The following is a 6000-nucleotide window of genomic DNA, read 5'->3' on the forward strand; positions in this document are numbered from 1 at the left end:
CCTCTGGTCTTACACTGCTAAATTAGGGACGGCTAGCGCAGGTAGTCCTTGAGTAGTTTTGCGCGAAATTCAAAACAAACCAAATTAATGACTATAAGTTTAAATTGTTCTAAAATGGGCAATATCATACAATAATTAAAACTTATGCAACAATTTACATCGTCAATAAAACGTTTATTATGCAATAACAGATTTACTAATTTGTAACAAAATAATTTACACGTGTTGCTTTATCTCATGTTTTACAAAGTAGGAGTTCTAAAAGAAATACATTAAATTTCCTCATCACTTATATCTCTTAAAATAATAATATCTTTATTAAAACCTACTCTTTTAATCTCCAAATAATTTTCAATCACATGATATATTATTTAACGTAACATGATAACAATTATATAAATTTTTACCATGCTAACAATACATGTCTTCAGGCTTAAATCGCCCTAAAAGGGGTCGATATAATGTAATAATTGAAACTTTGATTTTATATAGTATTTTATATCACCACTAAAACGTTTATCATACAATAATACTCTTACTAATTTGTAAAAAAACAATTTACACATGTTTTATAAAGGCACACTTTGACTTACTTAATCACAATTATAACTGCAGAATTTTAACAAATATACCATTACAGTATTTCTACAACTCGTCAAACTCTAGTTTTAATTATGCTAAAATTTATTATCTGTAATATAATAATAAATAGTTGACTTTCTGTATGCGTTCATTTTCTAAATAACCATTAATCATTGTAAACACACACTAAACTTGTGAAAGTATGGAATACATTCTTTAACAGTTCATGCTCCCAGTGGCAAAGCGGTATGTCTGTGGACTCACACCTCTAGAAACCAGGTTTAGATACCTATTCCCTCAATATGGATTCCTGTAAATGACAAGGGAAAATCTCAAAGAACTTTCTGTTCTTTCAATTTACCTCCTCTGCGATCTAAACATCCATCCATGTGTTTGCCGTGCGTGGCGACCCATGAAGGGGAGGAGAGGAACCTGGTGGTAGAGGAGTCCAACACTAACATACCACTTTGGTCTTGAATTGTTGTAGACGACTGGCCTTGGGGTGGCCTCTCCAGAGTCAATCGGTTAGTCCACTTGGACGTTCTCAACGGGTGTTGCGAACATTGTATCTGATTCTGGTGTTTAGGTACAGTGCTCACGAAACCATGGCATTGCTACAGTGTTACTTTTCTGGCATCGTAGTACGTCCCCTTGTCGGTATCCATGGTGGGTGTAGTCAGTAGACACCGAAACATTCTTTATTTATTGTGGATTCCTCTAATCAAAATCTAAATAACATAATAAAAAATAGACCATTCGTAAACAACCATATCTTGAAGATTCTGAATAGCAATCTTCAACTTCTTCAGTACGTGTATAACATTTTCTGACATTAAATTCTTTATCAGACAAATCTTTAGGGCAAATATCCTCCTTTTTAGTTCAGAATAGGCTAGAGAAGATTGGTGACTCTCCTAAGTCAATCAAAAAGCTACGTTTTGGAAACACCCACTCCTAAACACAGTGAACTCCTCTTGCATTCGAAGGCCACTGGAGATATACTCATTGAGGTTACTCCCATGTTACTTGGAATTAATCATGAGGAGTTATTTTTAGAGGAATTTGAAGAAAATTCCTGAGTCAGAAATCCTCACTGGTTTCTCCACCCAAGGAGCTTCTGCAGTGAAGCGTATCTCCACTCACAAAGATGTTGATCAATATCATAATTCTGACGTTTACATCACCATGTCCACCTGCCACCTTCAAAGCAGGTTATCTGAATTGCAAAGTACGGCCATATGTTCTGAGTCCTCTCAAATGTTTTCAATGTCAGTGGTTTGCTCACTCAAAAACATCATGTCTTGGTTTTTTGACGTCTTCTCCATGCACTTGCAAGGACTACGATGTCTACGAGTGTGAAATAGACCCTCATTCTATTAATTGTAGTGGTTCTCATCCATATTACTTTCATTCATGCCCTAGGTGGGTGGAAGAAAAAGAGGTACAGCGTTTGAAAACAGTTCACAACATTTCTTACCCCGAGGCTCGAAAGTTACTGTCCACCACTCCATCTCAGACGTATGCTACTGCACTCTGATCCACTGCTACAGTGGGAGTGCAGATATATCTTTCCATGTCTCCAAAAGAATCATTTTCAAAGCACATGAAAAGTATTTTCCTCCATTTTTAAGAAAGTTGATGAGTCAACACCAATCTCTGTTCCTACCATTCCTTCCAGCAGATCCATGGATCAACTTCCCTTGGTTCCAGGTTCGGATGTTTCCTTAGGTCCATCTTCTTCTTTGGCCCCGAGATGCAGAACGATTATTTGTTCACACCCTCAGTAACTACATTTTTCTTCTAATGATAGAGACCTGCCCACACAACCCAGGACAGAATCCATGAAGGTCAATAGACCTTCTTGTAATAAGGAGAGAAAAGATAAAGGCTTTCTGCTCAATTTTTCTCCATGTAAGTAAAATCGCCACATTGATAATGTGGAACTGTCGAAGTTTCCACTCTAATTTCGATGATACCAAGGTGTTGAATGATTTCTACCAACCTGTACGTCTTTCCTTACAGGAAACATTTCTGAAACCCGCCTATACAGTCTCCCTTCAGCAGTTTTCTGTGTATAGAAATGACAGGTTGTGTGATGGGTGAGATCATGAATGGGTAGTACTGTTGGTCGATTAGCATGTGTCCGCCCTGACTTTGCCGCTCCACACACCCTTGGAGGTCGTAGCTATCCGTGTTTCCTTGGGTCGTACCATCATTATTTGTTCTCTTTACCTGTCTCCTGAAAAGACCTATGATAAATCAGACCTTGATGTTCTCATTGAACAGTTTCCGTCTCCTTTTTTCAATCCTGGAGGACTTTAATGGATACACTTCCGCCTGGGTAAGTGTTGATATTGATGGGTGGGATTGATCCATAGAGTATATGCTCTCGGTTACCAATCTTTCTCTCTTCAATATTGGTGTTTATGCATATTTTCATGTATCTAGTCAGTCTTTCACTGCTATTGATGCTCCCCTTTACTTTTCTCTCACTTTTCACAGAAGATTGACAGTAACCCACGGGGCAACGATCATTTTCCTATCAGTTACAGAGAAATTGTCCATGGTCGATGTCACCAGACCCGCATGCTCTGTTGGAAGTTAAACCAAGCTAACTGGTCCTCTTTCACTCCTCTCTCGGAACTTTATTCTTCCTTCATCTATAAACCATTGATAGACGACTGCGTGTCAGCAGTGTCTGACTGTGTTATCCAGGCAGCTAGCTACTTAATGCATTTCTAAACCTCGACACGTTTTCCACAGTGTCCTCGTCCATGGTAGAATCCTGCCTGTCACATGGCATGGAAGGATCATAAACGGCCCTAGATAGCTTTTGTAAATATCCCACACTTTCGAACTGCTTTGCTTTTCAGTGAGCTTATGCATATACGTGGCAGGTAAGACATCAAGGCCAGAAGGAATTTTGGATTAAATTCAAAGCTACTATCTCTACTACCACCAGCTCCAATGTCATATGGAACAAGATTCGGAAGGTCAGTTGGCAATATAATTCTGTCCCCTTTTTGATCTTGCTCTCTGATGGCCAAGACGTTTTCGATGCCAAGAGCATCGCTGATACTCTCGGTGAAAGCTTTCACCTGGTATATAGCAACTTCTGCTTCATTCTCCACCTTTTTAGCTATCAAGATTTGGCAGAGCAATAGCTTCTTTCCTTTCAACCTGATCGTCTCTATGACTATAATCGCCCCTTTACACTGGTGTAACTCAAGCTTGCTCTTCATTGGTCTGGCAGTATATCGATCAGACGTGATGATGTACACTAAGAGATGCTGCGCCAACTCTCTTCTGCTTCTCTTGCTTCTTGTTGTTTTTAAACGGATCTGGCAAGAGAATGTTTTACCTGATGGGTGGCGTCAGGTTATTGTCCTAATTTCTTCTAAGCGTTGAAAGGATCCCAAAATTGTTTCAAACTAACGTCCAATTGCTTTGACGAGCTATCTCTGTAAGATCTCAGAGAGGATGGTTAATGTTCGTCTTGTATGGTTCCTCGAATCAAACAACTTTCTCTCGCTCACCAAGCGTGGGCGTAGACAATATCTCTCCACCTTGGACCACCTGATTTGACAAAAAACGTCAATCAGAGAAGTTTTTCTCAAGTGACAAAATCTTGTGTCAGTACTCTTTCACCTTGAGAGAGCTTATGATACTACATGGAGGTGTGGCATTTTGCGAGACCTCCACTTATATGAGTTGTATGGCCATTTGCATATTTTTATTGTTTTTTTTATTTTAAACATCGCGCAAAGCTACACAAGGGCTATCTGTTCTAGCCGTCCTTAACTTATCAGTGTGAGATCCTGATCTCTATGTTGGTGAAGTTGTACTTTCCGTGGTCCCTGAAGCAAAATTCTTGGGGTTTATCTTTCACCATAAGCTGACCTAGTACCACACATCAAGCAACTATGAGTCAAGTGTGTAAGGGCACTGAACATCACACATATCCTCTCTTCCACCTCTTTGGGGGTGGGTCAGTGTTCTATGCTAAAGATCTATCGTGCCTTTAATGGATCAAAACTGGACTATGAGTCTCTGGTGTATGGCTCTTCCAGGACTTCAGCCTTGGAAATACTAGAATCCATTCATCATAAAAGGTTTTGGCTCTGCACGGGGACTTTCCTCGTTCCCCCAGTCCAGAGTTTGTACAAAGAGTCCCATGAGCCTTCTCTACATCTCCGCCATTTGCAACTGTCTTTACTGTATGCTTCAAAACGTCGATCCTTACCATAGCATCCCATCTGCGATTCTGTTTTCCTTTCTCAGTAGGCCATGCTTTTTCAAAACAGACGATCTGCCATTGTTCCTTTTTGCCTTCATATCCAGAAGCAGTTAAATAAACTGGGTCTCTCCTTGGATGACATTGCTGTATCCACTGATCAGTCTATCTCACCATGGCTTATTACCATACCAAAAATGTTACTTTTCTTTGAGTTATCTGAGCCAGGTGTATAATCCTGGTTGGAAGTACCGTTTTCTATTTGCAGAACGTCTTTTAAACCATCCTTCCATTCCCATTAAAATTTATGGTTCGACATCAGGTGACTCTATGAGCTCTGCCATGGTTTGTTGTGGTTCAGTGGTTGCACACAGAATCAATCCTCTCTACAGTTTCTATGTTTACTGCCGAATTGTAAGTAATTTCTCTTGCTCTGGATCACATAGAAGTTAAGCAGTACTCGAATTGTGCTACTTATACCGACTCACTTAACTCTCTTCTGGCCCTGGAATCGCTTTACGTTAGTTCACATCCTGTTCTCGCCGATATTTAAAACCAACTGGCCCATTTGTCTTTAACATCTACTTCTATCTAGTACTTCTGGATACCAGGCTACGTTGATATTCACGAGAATGAGCTCGTTCACACCACAACTAAGTCTGTTTGCTCTGGTGCTATCACTGCTGTGCCTGTTCCACACTTGGACCACGGTTCTATATTCAAGGCTCGGCTCCGTGCCATTTGGCAGTCGACTTGAAGAAAGCAACGTAATAACAAGCTTTTCCACATAATCCCTCTGTTGGACTTTAGCCATCTTGTTTCTGTAAGGATTGGAAGGAGGAAATTGTCCTAACTAGACTACGCATTGGTCACAGTTTTTTAACTCATCGTTTTTTTTATGTTGGACTGATGCACCAATGTGTGGTCTCTGTGACAGTCAAGTCACTATATCCTGCATTTTACTGTCGTGTCGTCGTTACGACTCTAAGCGACGGCACCATTTTAGGCATATTTTATCCGTAGGTTTACCCCTGACGCTGGACTGTGTCATTGGTGATAGTGACATTGTCCACATTACAATTTTTAATTTTTAAGAGGCATTGGTCTTTTAAATGCTATTTAAATTTTTAAATAAAAATTGGTCTTTGTTTTAACATGATTCTTTTCAAAACTTTTAATAATTA

This window comes from Tachypleus tridentatus, chromosome 1 (genome assembly GCF_004210375.1).
Source record: "Tachypleus tridentatus isolate NWPU-2018 chromosome 1, ASM421037v1, whole genome shotgun sequence".
In the NCBI taxonomy this organism is placed as follows: domain Eukaryota; kingdom Metazoa; phylum Arthropoda; class Merostomata; order Xiphosura; family Limulidae; genus Tachypleus; species Tachypleus tridentatus.